Source organism: Lithobates pipiens, unplaced genomic scaffold (assembly GCF_037356315.1).
Source record: "Lithobates pipiens isolate NorthernLeopardFrog02 unplaced genomic scaffold, aLitPip1_a1.2 Scaffold_22, whole genome shotgun sequence".
NCBI lineage: Eukaryota > Metazoa > Chordata > Amphibia > Anura > Ranidae > Lithobates > Lithobates pipiens.
In genome coordinates this window covers 25813485-25826915 of record NW_027507784.1, presented here as the reverse complement: position 1 = coordinate 25826915, position 13431 = coordinate 25813485, and the positions used below count along the sequence as shown (strand labels likewise).

General features: G+C 44.8%; 1 pseudogene; it reads right to left on the bottom strand.

The window, feature by feature from the left end:
* Nucleotides 1–775: 775 nt before the first annotated feature.
* On the bottom strand, nucleotides 776–955 carry LOC143925807 (U2 spliceosomal RNA; annotated as a pseudogene).
* Nucleotides 956–13431: the final 12476 nt, after the last annotated feature.

Sequence of the window (13431 nt, the reverse complement as noted above, 5' to 3'; positions counted from 1 at the left end):
ATTCATTTGAACTCTAGCCTCAAAACTTCCAGTCTGATCAGGCAAAGGTTGCCTATATTATTTCTCTCCTGTCCGGCGAGGCTTTAGCTTGGGCTACACCTCTGTGGAAGAGAAATGACCCAGTGGTTTCCAGCCTAGCTATTTTTTTAAAACTCTTAAAACTCTTTCGGAAAATCTTCAAGGAACCAGGTCGTGTCTCTTCAGCGGCCAACGCCCTTTTACGTCTCCGCCAAGAGACTGCTTCTGTGGGACAGTATGCTCTTCATTTCCGCATACTGACAGCTGAGCTGAGCTGGAACAATGAGACCTTAGTCGCAAACCTTTTTGCATGGCCTTTCTGATAGAGGGAAGGATGAATTAGTGGGAAGTACTATCCCCACTGATCTGGACGAAGTTATCTCCTTGTGTAACCAGATCGATATTCACTTTTTAGGAAAGGACCCTAGAAAAGCTTGACCTCAGGGGCACATTCACCACTGGCTTTCCATCACAACCCTGACCGACAACCCAGATTGGATGCAGCCCCACCCCAGTCAGGAAGGTATCAGAACATCATGAGCACCATATAGGGAGACCACCCATAAATCTCCCCATAGCTCCCAGTGCTTCCACCTACTTATATTCGGAGGTACCAGTCAATTCCCCTCAATGACAACGAAAAGGGGCCGGCTTTGCCAACTGAAAAACTGAAAGGGATAGAAACTACCGAAATCTAGGCCAGAAGGCCAGGGACCCAACCCTCTGGCCAGACCCAGTGCATTCTCCATCCCCATCAGAAGGCTTCCCTTTTGGCTACAAACTGCTCCAGGTTACCTTTACACCAGCAGGTTTTGCATAGCAACTGCCACCCCTGATCCATCTCGCCGTAGATCAAGGACGGAAGCAAGCGCCACCTCCTGGCAACTGATAAGAACAGATACTACACTTGATCTTAGCCAAAAGGCAGAGAAGCGACAGGTATCCCAATACCTTTGACAATATAGTGTAGAATCTGTTCACTTAAAGACATGTACCTTGCAAAGTAAATAATAGTAACATTTCTTTGTAGAGCACCAACACTCTGTCCCAGTTATATTCCCCTTACCATTGTTCTCTTGCATTTCCTGTCCCCGTTGCAACTAGCACTGAAATCCGTGGTGCTGGCTAAGGGAAGTGATGACATCATGTGACAATGCTTGGGTCCAGTAAATGGCGGCTACATACTCTCCTTTACCCATAAGCCCGGAATATTTTTACCAGCTGTAGCAGAGCCAGGAGTGGCAAGGGAACACATTTAGATAAATATGACTTGTGTGGAGGATCTGTTACAAAGTTACTGTAACATTGGGCAGGGTAACAATGGGTGGGATTGATTTATTAAAGGCAAATAGGCTGTTCAGTTGGCCCACCCTTTGCAACTATAAGAGCTTCAACTCTTCTGGGAAGGCTGTCCACAAGGTTTAGGAGCGTGTCTAAGGGGAATGTTTGACTATTCTTTCAGAAGTGCATTTGTGTGCTCAGACACTGATGTTGGTCGAGAAGGCCTGGCTCACAGTCTGTGCTCTAATTCATCCCAAAAGTGTTGAGGTCAAAAAACTTGCTCATCCATGTTTCCTGGTCCACCCCTCTCCGGAGAACAGACATACAGATAGCGGGTTCTAAACAAAACTAGAGGCCACAACTTTGAGATATAGACCGGTCGACAGGCAGAAACCTTACCAGAAATAAACCTTACAATTTAAGAATGCTTCAATGTGATCTATATGTCTGGCCCTACCGAGAATATTGATGATTCTTTAGGCATTGAGTATCGTGTTAACTATGTCAATGTATATATTTTGTTAGTACTCCAGTTGGAGCCCTATTCCTCTGTATTATTACTTCTGTTATGTATTGCATTACCTTTAACCGGTTTCCGACCGACGCACGCCGATGTACGTCGGCAGAATGGCATGGGCAGGCATATTAGCGTACAGGTACGTCCAATCTTTAATGTCGCCCTGCCATCGCGAGCACACCGCCGGTCGGGGGGCCACCGTGAGTCCGGTTGAGGGTCCCGCGGACTCGATCGCCGCGGGCATACCCGCGATTATCTCACGGGGCGGCTGAATGGAGAAATGCTGTTGTAAACAGCATTTCCCCATTCTGCCTAGCAACTAGTGACGCTGATCTCTGCTCCATGTGATTGGAGCAGAGATCAATGTTCACTAAATGAAAGCCCAACCCCCCCACAGTTAATAACACACCCCTAGGAACACTTAACATTGCCACCTACACTGCCACCCCCTGATTAACCCCTTCACTGCCAGTGTCATTTACACAGGAATCACTGCATTTATATAGCGGTGATTGCTGTATAAATGACAATGGTCCCAAAAATGTGTCAAAAATGTCCGACGTGTCCGCCATAATGTCGCAGTCACAACAAAAATCGCTGATCGCCGCCATTACTAGTAAAAAAAAAATATTAATAAAAATGCCATAATACTATCCCCTATTTTGTAAACGCTATAACTTTTTTGCAAACCAATCATTTATTCACTAATTGCGATTTTTTTTTACCAAAAATATGTAGAAGAATACATATCGGCCTAAACTGAGGGAAAAAAATTGTTTTTTATATATTTTTGGGGGATATTTATTATAACAAAAAGTAAAAAATAATACGCTTTTTTCAAAATTGTCGCTCTATTTTTGTTTATAGCACAAAAAATAAAAGCCGCAGGGGTGATCAAATACCACCAAAAGAAAGCTCTATTTGTGGGAAAAAAAGGATGCCAATTTTGTTTGGGAGCCACGACGCACGACTGCGCAATTGTCAGTTAAAGCGACGCAGTGCCGAATCGCAAAAAGGGGTCTGGTCTTTGACCAGCAAAATGGTCCGGGGCTGAAGTGGTTATTGAAAAAAAAAATCTTTATGAAAAAAAAAAATAGGAACATTGCAGTTAATAAACACTACATTAGCCCAAGTCTGGTCAGTAATATCTTTGGAGATAAAGGAATAACCTTTTATACACAGGGGTTCTGTACTGCAGTTGTCTACAAGGAAGAGGAGTTTGGCTTTATCAGTACAATTATCCTTGAAAGTGAATGAGCTATAAAATATGCAAAACTAGAGTAATTATAGGTTACCTTATAAACATTGAATAATTTCAGTAGATAAGTGGGTGTTTCTGTGTGAGAGTGTAAGAGATGATAGGAATGTATATGATGGGATAGTGTCATGGTGTGTCACATTCCTATATGAGGAATCATAGATGACAAAGGTGGCCTCTTGCACAAATCCTTCTGAAGCACCTCTGAAAACAGACGGGTCCTGCAAAGCCAAGAAAGGGAAAAACTGCTGACGTGCAGGAACTGGTGATTGAGAGTGTGGAATTCTGATATCAGATGTGCATGAGTACAGCCAGCAGTACACTGGAGATTCCCAGATCATAGATCAAAATGAAGTCAGGTCAAATGCCAAGGTTGGCAACAGATGAGAAACAAAGCACCAAATAATTAGCAGAATCAAGTTTGGGAATAGGCAGAGGTCAACAGCGTGCTGACAAGTAGAATCTGTGGTCAGATTAGTCTGAGGTCAGTAACAGGGATAATCAGACAGCATAGACAGACAGGGGAAATCCCAGAGCAGGCAAGATGGAAGTCGGGTTAGTAACAGAGGTCAAGCATAAGTTCAGATGCAATAATTGGACCCTGTTTATCAGCTAAATGAGGCAGTGCCAAATCCCTCAATGGACAACCATAATGTTTAATGGCATCCCAGTCTTAGTCCGTAGGGTTCAATATTGAGTTGGCCCACCCTTTGCAACTATACCAGCTTCAACTCTTCTGGGAAGGCTGTACACAAGGTTTAGGAGCATGTCTATGGGGAATGTTTGACTATTCTTTCAGAAGTGCATTTGTGTGGTTAGACACTGATGTTGGTCGAGAAGGCCTGGCTCACAGTCTGTGCTCTAATTCATCCCAGAGGTTTTGAGGTCAGGACTCTGTGCAGGTCAGTCAAATTCCTCCACCAAAAAACTTGCTCATCCATGTCTTTAGGGACCTTGCTTTGTGCACTGGTGCTCAGTTATGTTGGAACAGGAAGGGGTCATCCCCAAACTGTTCCCATAAAGTTGGGAGCATGAAATTATCCAAAATGTCTTGGTATGCTGATGCCTTAAGAGTTTGTTTCACTGGAACTAAGGGTCCAAGCCCAATCCCTGAAAAACAACCCCGCACTATAATCCCCCCTCCACCAAATGATTTGTAACAGTGCACAAAGCAAGGTCTGTAAAGACATGGATGAGCAAGTTTGGGGTGGAGGAACCTGACTGGTCTGCAAAGAGTCCAAGCCCAACCCCTGAAAAACAACCCCACACTATAATCCCCCTCCACTAAATGATTTGGACTAGCTAGAACCACAAACGAAGCCACCCCCTGTCCAGCATTAAGCACATCATCCAGCATGCTACAGAATTACAGATGGGACAACCCCCCCCAGTCTGGGGAGAAAACAAACAGCCTAACTAAGGGTCCAAGCCCAATCCATGAAAACCAACCCCGCACTATAATCCCCCCTGCACCAAATGATTTGTAACAGTGCACAAAGCAAGGTCCGTAAAGACAAGGATGAGCGAGCTTGGGGTGAACCTGACTGGCCTGCAAAGAGTCCTGACTTCAACCCGATAGAACACCTTTGGGATGAATTAATGTAGAGACTGCGAGCCAGGCCTTCTCGACCTTATCAGTACCTGACTTCACAAATGCTCTTCTGGAAGAATGGTCGAACATTCCCATAGACACATTCCTAAACCTTGTGGACGGCCTTCCCAGAAGAGTTGAAGCTGTTATAGCTGCAAAGGGTGGGCCAACTCACTATTGAACCCTATGGACTAAGACTGGAATGCCATTAAAGTTAATGTGCGTGTAAAGGCAGGGGTCCCAATATTTTTGGTAATATAGTGTCTATAATAAAATTCTATTTAAATAAAATATACACCTTAAAAACAATAAGCGCTGTCCCCTAAACAGTGAAAGACCCCTCTACTGACTACACAATGATCAGCTGGTCTATTGCTCAATTCACATCATTTGTTTTACATATCCAAATTCATAATCTGCATGTTACTGTTAGAAAATGCAAAGGAATATATATCCATACAAAATAGTGTATAAACATCTTATGCAGAATTCTAACCAACAAGACCTATAAAAAATGCTTACATGGAATGGGTTTTAGGTGTAGAAAAGATTTATAGACAGCTCAGTCCTGCAGGTCAGAACTGTGGATCACCATGCGCTACTCCATCAAAGCCCTTGTACACACGGTCGGATATTCCGACGGAATGTGTCCGATCGGAGCGTTTTGTCCGATATTCCGGCTGTGTGTGGTATACATCGGACTGTTTCCGTCGGAATATCCGTCGGACCAAATTTTCCAACTTGCCGGAAATATTTTCCCACAAAATGCTCCGATCGGACATACTCCGATCATGTGTAGAGAATTCCGATCGGACAAAGTGCCACGCATGCTCAGATCAAATTCCTACATCAAAGCTATTGGCTACTAGCCTGAACGTAGTCCCATCGTAACAAAATAACTTCATCACCTTCTGAACGATCGGATTTTCCGACAACTTTGTCCGACCGTGTGTATGCAACAGTTTCGGACAAAATTTGGTTGTCGGAATCTCCGATCGTGTGTACAAGGGCAAAGAGGAAAGATGGACACAAGAGTCCTCTATAGCAGTGTTTCTCAACTCCAGTCCTTAAGGCGCCCCAACAGGTCATGGAGCGTCTTGAGGACTGGAGTTGAGAAACACTGCTCTATAGCAACCCAACCATGGACCCATATAAACACAGAAGGGCCCCATAATACACAAAGAATTACCACTTATCCCATTGTTTTATAGAATTTGTGAATTAGAGTTCTACATAAGATATTTATACACATGAGCATGAAGATCATGACTTAAAGTGGAAGTAAATTCCCCCATCGTTTTCAGCCAAGGAAGCTGCCATCTTTGCTTCTGTTTAATCTTCAACTGCTATGGTGCTGCACATGTGATTCTTTATGACAGCAGCCATTGGATGGTTTGATAGTTTGGCTGAGAGCACAGCCAATGTGCAGTTAGCATTCCCAGCATGCCTTTTTTTAACTGTTTAAATCAATGGGTTTACTTCCACTTTAACCCCTGAAGAAGATTGAACATTGATCGAAGCGCATTGGGTTGTGTACCATGTCTAATAGAACTAGGTACTTTGGATATGTAAAACATATAGTCAGTAGAGCAGTCTACCACTGTGTAGAGGTCAGCTTCTATTGTTTTTAAGGTGTATATTTTTCTTAATTGAATATAATGTTGAAATGTATCAGATATACATTTTTATGATATTCACGGTGCCTAAAAAAAGAAATAAAAAAATAATTAGCAGAATCAAGTTTAAAGAGGAAGTAAACCCTGATGAGTTTACTTCCTCTTTCATTCCCTGCAAAGGCAAAGCATAATGGACTACTATGCATTGCATAGTAGTCCATTATGTGTCACTTACCTGACACAGGAGCCAGCGAAGTCACCGCTGTCCCCTGTAGTCCGGCGCATCCATTTTCTCGGTGAGTCTCGCAGCTCCGCCGCTGTCATTCGGCGAAGCGGCAATGACGTCACTCCCGCGCATGCGCACGGGAGGCGAGACGCGCGGCATTGCGTGGCATTGTGCGGCATCTTCGTTATCGAGGATGCCACGCTCAGTGCGCCTGCGCGCCACTGTCTACGGCGCATGCGCCGTAGACAGAGGTGCCCGTCTTCGGGCAAATATCTCCTAAACCGTATAGGTTTGGAAGATATTTCTTGGACCTACTGGTAAGCCTTAATCTAGGCTTACCTGTAGGTCAAAGTGGTTTGTAAGGGTTTACAACCACTTTAAGAATAGGCAGAGGTCAACAGAGTGCTGATAAATAGAATCTGTGGTCAGATCAGTCTGAGGTCAGTAACAGGGATAATCAGAAAGCATAGACAGACAGGGGAAATCCCAGAGCAGGCAAGATGGAAGTTGGGTTAGTAACAGAGGTCAAGCATAAGTTCAGATGCAATACGTGGACCCTGTTTGACAGCTAAATGAAGTAGTGCCAAATCCCTCAATAATAAAAAAAAAAATTGGATTTTTGAGCCATCAGGAATATCATAAAAATACATATACACTATGGGGTTTATTTACTAAATGCAAATACATTGTGCACTCTGCAAGAGCAGTTGCTCCAGAGCTTAGTAAATGAGCAAAAGCTCTGCTGATGTCCATTATCCAATCATGTGCAAGCAAAAATTCTGTTTTTTTACATTTTCCTTGCAGGTGATTGGGTACTTTTTTCAAAGTGAAGCTTTACTTCAATTACTAAGCTCTGGAGCAACTGTACTTGTGGAGTGCACACACAATCTATTTGCCTTCAGTAAATCAACCCCTATATTACCAGCATTGGGACACCTGCCTTTACACGCACATGAACTTTAGTGGCATTCCAGTCTTAGTCCGTAGGGTTCAATATTGAGTTGGCCCGTTGCAGCTATAACAGCTTCAACTCTTCTGTCCACAAGGTTTAGGAGTGTGTCTATGGGAAAGTTTGATCATTCTTCTAGAGGCGCATATGCGAGGTCAGGTACTGATGTTGGAGAGAAGGTCTGGCTCGCAGTCTCCGCTCGAATTCATCCCAAAGGTGTTCTATCCGGTTGTGGTCAGGGCTACAAAAAAAACTTGCTTATTCATGTCTTTATGGACCGTGCTCTGTGCTCTTGTGTGCAGTCATATTGGAACAGGAAGGGGGCATTGTTGTGGAAATTTTTATTAATGTATGTTGTCATATGCACCCCAGTGTCAGTTTTGCTGTAATACGCTCATGTGAGCATATTCACACATACAGACGCTGGTGGAAGACCATTGGATGCGGTAGAACGAGGGACACTTTGGAGAAAATAGAAAAATGCTGCACGCTCTGAGTAGTAATGAGAAAAAGGGAATTGTCCCCCAAACTGGGGTTTTCTAGGCAGCAACAAATTAGGAAAAAAAATATATCAGTATTTAAGTATCAAAGTGCTATGGTGACATAGTTTGGCTTAAACTGACGCGTTTCGACCCCAACGGGTCATCTTCATTGGATGCGGAAGCCTTCCCGTGGACACGGCAGATCTGTTTGCTCTTTTAAGGATGTTTGTTTATGCCTCACCAAGGGACTGCCCACCCCTTGGCAATCACATTTAAGCTCCTAAGAAAGCAGATCTGCGTACTTTGGGAACCATAACATAACCATACAAAATTATGGACCAGTGGGCCATAATTTGGTATGGCTTGCATCATTGGTAGCAGTGGGAATGTACACACGGTCATGGTACACACGGAACCATGTGCTTGCCGCAAGGTTTTGCGCACGCCCGTTTGCACAAGTCACTACTGCATTTCTATTTGAATATATAGATGTGTTTCATTGGTTCTTTTGAATGAACACAAGTGTCTGATTGGATGATTCTGAAGCCACCACCCTCTTTTGTCATCCATGTGTTTAGTATAAATAAAAGCGCCTTGCCTAGTTTGTGCAGGATTCTACTGAGCTCAAGGTGATACCAGCGTCTGTCTGTGTTACTCAGAGAGATAAACGAGCGCACTTTCCCGGCATTATATGAGAGAGCTGTAGTTGAAAGAAATGACATGTTTATAAGGAGAAGCTTAGAATTTCCCCGACATCATGGCGGGCCGAAAAGTAAGCCAACAGATCTTCTTAATTCAGCAGACCTCGAGGGGGAAAAGACATCCAGAACCAGACCAGCAAAGGCCGGCCTATGGTAAGACAACCATACTTCAAGTTTTTTGAACATTTTTGCTGTTCTGTGCTCGGGATCTTGATTCTCTGTGCGCCGTATGAGGTAAGATCTGTCAGGCAAAGAACCTTATGTTTTTTTTTGTCTCTCTCTGTAAAATGACGGGACTTTAATTGTAAGTCATATTTTGGTCATTGTACGTAGGTCTATTAATTGGAGTAGCACCTATATTTAAATCCTCTATAGGTCCCATTTATTACAAACCTAAAGTGAATGCTGTGTATGACTGAGTAGGCTGTGTAACTGTATGCTGTGTAATAAGTTTGTGATGCATATGAGATATGTATGAATTGTGTATGGTGTTTAACTGAAGTTGTATATAGAAGTTGTGTAAGTAACTGAATGAGAAATGGAGACAGTGTGTGTGTGATTGAATTTAATAAGAGCTGTTTACACCCTGTGGGTGGTCTTGGTGTTTCTAGGTAATAGCATGGGGGAAGCTCTGTTGACCTTCCTTCTAACATTCAGAGCCAAGTATTGTGTTATATTTGGGACAAGAGTGTATGTTTAAGGCGTGTTATTTCATGTTTTAACTATGGCATAGTTAGTTTGTAACTTTGGCATTTTTGGATATATTGTTTAGTTAAATATGCCTATATTTTAGTATGGGTCCTAATTGATATAACCTAAAGTGTTTGTCTAGGGATAAGTGTTAATATTGGTGTCTCAATTACATAGTCAGTTTTTGTAGGGAGAAATCCTGGTTTGTGTTGGTTTTCATTTGTTAATGGTGGCCATTTTTCTGTAGTCCGGATTTTATCCACTGTAATGTTCGGGGTGATTAAATACAATTGGTAGATGCACGTTTTAGTCTACATCAGGCAGGCGTTTTATGGTTAAGGGCCTGGTAGCCCACGTTTATTATAAGAAAACAAAATATCAGTTCGTCCAGTAATCCCACGCAGGGGTTTAAATTCATTCAGCACACAAATGAACATACCAAGCCACCTGGCTCTCAATTGTCAACAGTTCCTCTGCTTGCTCCCAACAGATTTATCAACTCTTTCCAGCCCCCTGGACTCACCGGCTTCCTTAGTCTTCCTGACTCTCAAGGTTGTCAGCCTTTCCCAGTCCCTTACACGGACTACAGTCTCCCACAGGGCAAACCACTCTTCAACCAGTAGCAAGCTGCTCACACTCCACCACACCCATCTACAACTTCCTGTCTTGCTTTTTAAAGACACTGCCTTAACAGGTGGGTTAATCAATTGTATTCCCTTAAAGAGAGCACAACCCAAACAGAGGGGAAATATAGCGTCCTTCCAGGACCCAGCCATGGCGTCCATTACATATCCCCCCCCTGTGTTTCGATCCGGAGGGAGGAACACCAGCACCCATCATGATGGTTGGGACACCTCTGTGCTGGCTGTCAGCCACGTAGGCCCAACCTTTTTTCCGGGTGCGCTTCCAGGAACATTCCCCCCTGGATCTTAACAGGTTCCTATATTGTCCTATACTCAGCCTTCCTCTTCTTTTGGGGTCCCTGGGCTTATTCACTTTTCTTGGGGGAACTCTGCCTTCCTTGAGCCCTCCTTTCAACTTACAAATACCCATTTTACCCTTCACCATCGGTATTTCAGGTTCAAAACAGTTTTTCTTGGTACCCACTGCAACCAAATCATTGTTTACAGAATGAACTCTTAACAGATCACAGCTTTCCATATCATCAGTGCTTTCCAATTCAGTGTTTGTTAGAAGAAGACCCGAGGAGGGACTACATCCGACGGGACCATAGCACAGCTCCACCTCACCCGTTGTCCAACACTCCATGGGTACTTGTTCTAACAACCTACCCTGACCCAAGCATAAACCATTTTTTCCATGTGAACACATTACATTGTTATGGCAACCAATATTAACACTTTCTTCCATAGTGTCTCCGGGCACCTTAACTTGTACCTCTGGGCCAGTGACAGAAAGCATCTCTGCTACTGCTGAGTCCATTCTGGGCCCTTCCTTCTCATGAGGCCTAGCGGGTAAGGCAGTATCTGCGCCCTCTACTGACAACTGCTCCGCCGCACCTCGGACCACACCAGCAGAGATGTTTCTAGTCACCGCATCAGACGGAGAGACCTCTGATATCTCAAGCAGTTCTCTCGCGTGCCTTCCATACCAATCAATAACTAGAAGTACGCTCACAGAGAATCTGGAGATCCTGTGCCAAATGGGTAACCATTGGTCCCACCAATTCCACTGTTGGTCAAGGTTTCCCAGCACTGCCTGTACCACTTGGCTCCACCCATTGGTGCTACGCAGCACCACCTGGTCCAACTGCGGCGGAGATACCCAAGTATACAGTAAGTTCATCTTTACCAACTCTAGCATTTCTAGTAAAGTTTCTGTCATCTCTAAACATCCCATGTCTAAACACCAGAACTTTCTAGGGTCTTCTACCCTGTCCAAGACATGGAGGGGCTCAGCGACTGCAGGTTGAGAAGGTGAGACATTTGAAGAGACCTCATCCTCCTTGGAGGTACTCATCACGGCCTGTTGCTCCCCTGGAGAGCTGTCAGACACATGTCTCACACTTATCCCTTCTGCACCAGTGTTGGTGAGCCTCTGCAGGTCATTATAAGTCACACTATCACTTTGATACTCAATATCATTTAGCTGTGGGGCTGTGGACAACACATCTGCGATGCCAGTGCCCTGAACTGTTTCTTCAGAGGGGAGGGCAGCAACCTTTGCAGGGACCAGGACGCCCTCAACCACCAGCGGCTCTGCGATCCCCCTGTCTGGCATAGCAGTTGTGTCCACACCCTGGTTACTTAAGCTAGCCTTATCCAGCATGGCTAACAATTGTTTGGCCCAGCTGTCCCAGTCCATTGTGGTTCCACCATGGGTGTTCCACAGCGTTGCATCACCTGCTGTAGAAAGCCGCACAGAAACCTGGGATTCATTAGCTTTAACTGCACATTCCTCACTTCTATATACATCATTTTGTAACACCACACTTTTATCAACGTTGCATTGGGGTGATGCTTCATCACCTAAAGCTTGGTGAAGCACACCATTTTGAACACCTTTTCCTGGTGGCATTACAGACACATTCAGCTTTGTACACTCAACTTTTGCAGGCTGAATTAACCCCTTGCCCACTGGGCTACATGTAGGGTTGTGGGGCTGCGCCCACACGCTCTCACTGTGTGAATTAGTCCCCCCTTGTTCCACCAGCATAGCACCAGAGCCATCCTGGGCAGCCTCTGACTCCAACACATGGAGACCCCATGAGACTTCCATGGACAATCCTGTGCCTCTGCCTATCATGGGAGATCTCCTACTCTCATCACTGGTAGTGAACACATTACCAACCTCACTCTCAGATATGACATTACAAGAAATACATGTTTCAATGTCATTACACTCATCACGTTTAGCAATAGTATCACTTTTGTTAGTACGATCATTAGCATTCTCATTACATGTAGACACAACTGCTGTTTTTGTGGTTTGTTTATGAGCCACCATAACCTCTGAGCGACTCTTCACAGCACCTGCTCTCTGTAAAGGGGCACTTTTGCCTATTTGGGCAGCTCCATAGCTGACCTGGGAAACTCTCTGCTCCAACACTGCAAGCTCCTTGGAAGTTTCCCTGGGCAACCCTGCAGCAGCTATCACTAGGGAACATGGTACCAGCACTGTTTTGGTCACCCCTAGCTCAATTTTCCCAGCCATTTGCTGGATCATAGCAGGCATATGCAGAGTCCCCATGTCCTTTTCAGTCTTTAGCCCTGCGTCTATTTGGGCTTTACGCGGTGCCTCCCCACTGCTCTGGGTAGCACACTGCAGAAAGTCTATGTCCATTTGTACTGCGGATCTCCCCACTGGACATACTCCCACTTCACTGGGTTCAGCATCATAAACTGAAACAGTCTTACCAGTTCCTGCAGCTGATGTCATAGCCTTCACTTGAGTGCGTTGTCTCACTGGTGTGGTGTCTCCATAGGCTGACTCCCCCATGTGGCCATGGAGCAAAACTGCAGCCTTTCTGGACCCACTGACGCCCCCTGTAGGTAACACAAGATCCTTGTTGCTAGGGGTAACTGCAGACTTGCGCTCCAAAGCTGGTTGGCTATAACTCATGCAGGATTCAAGCTGATGTACTCTCCTTTCGGGACTGACCCCTTTGCCTAAGCGGCCATGACAGAAAACCTTACGTTTCTCTGGATTTCCAATTCCTAGGACTTCCGGCGACACTTCTCCCATCCTGGAGCATTGCTGGCGGCCCATGATATGATGGAACTCTCCTCTAAGAAGGATTTCCTCTTTAAACTTGCGATAGTCATCCTGGCCCCCATCCATCAAATGGTAAACCGACCGGAACTCTATCCGCAATAAGGTTTGCAGCAGTTTTGGCCACCGGTCCCTAGGCCATTTTCTCTTTACAGCAACTTTTTCAAATCTTACAAGGAAGTCTCCCACCTCCTCTGTAGGCAGCATGGGTTGCACATAGTCAGAGGCCAAGATCTCAGCCCCTTGCAGTGCACCCGACTCTTTGCGATTCCGCTTGAACCATTCATTCGCTGTCTCACATGTCACTGGCCCCTTTTTACTGGTCCTACAAGGTGGAGACATCTTCTCAGGCCATGCTGAGCTCACTTCT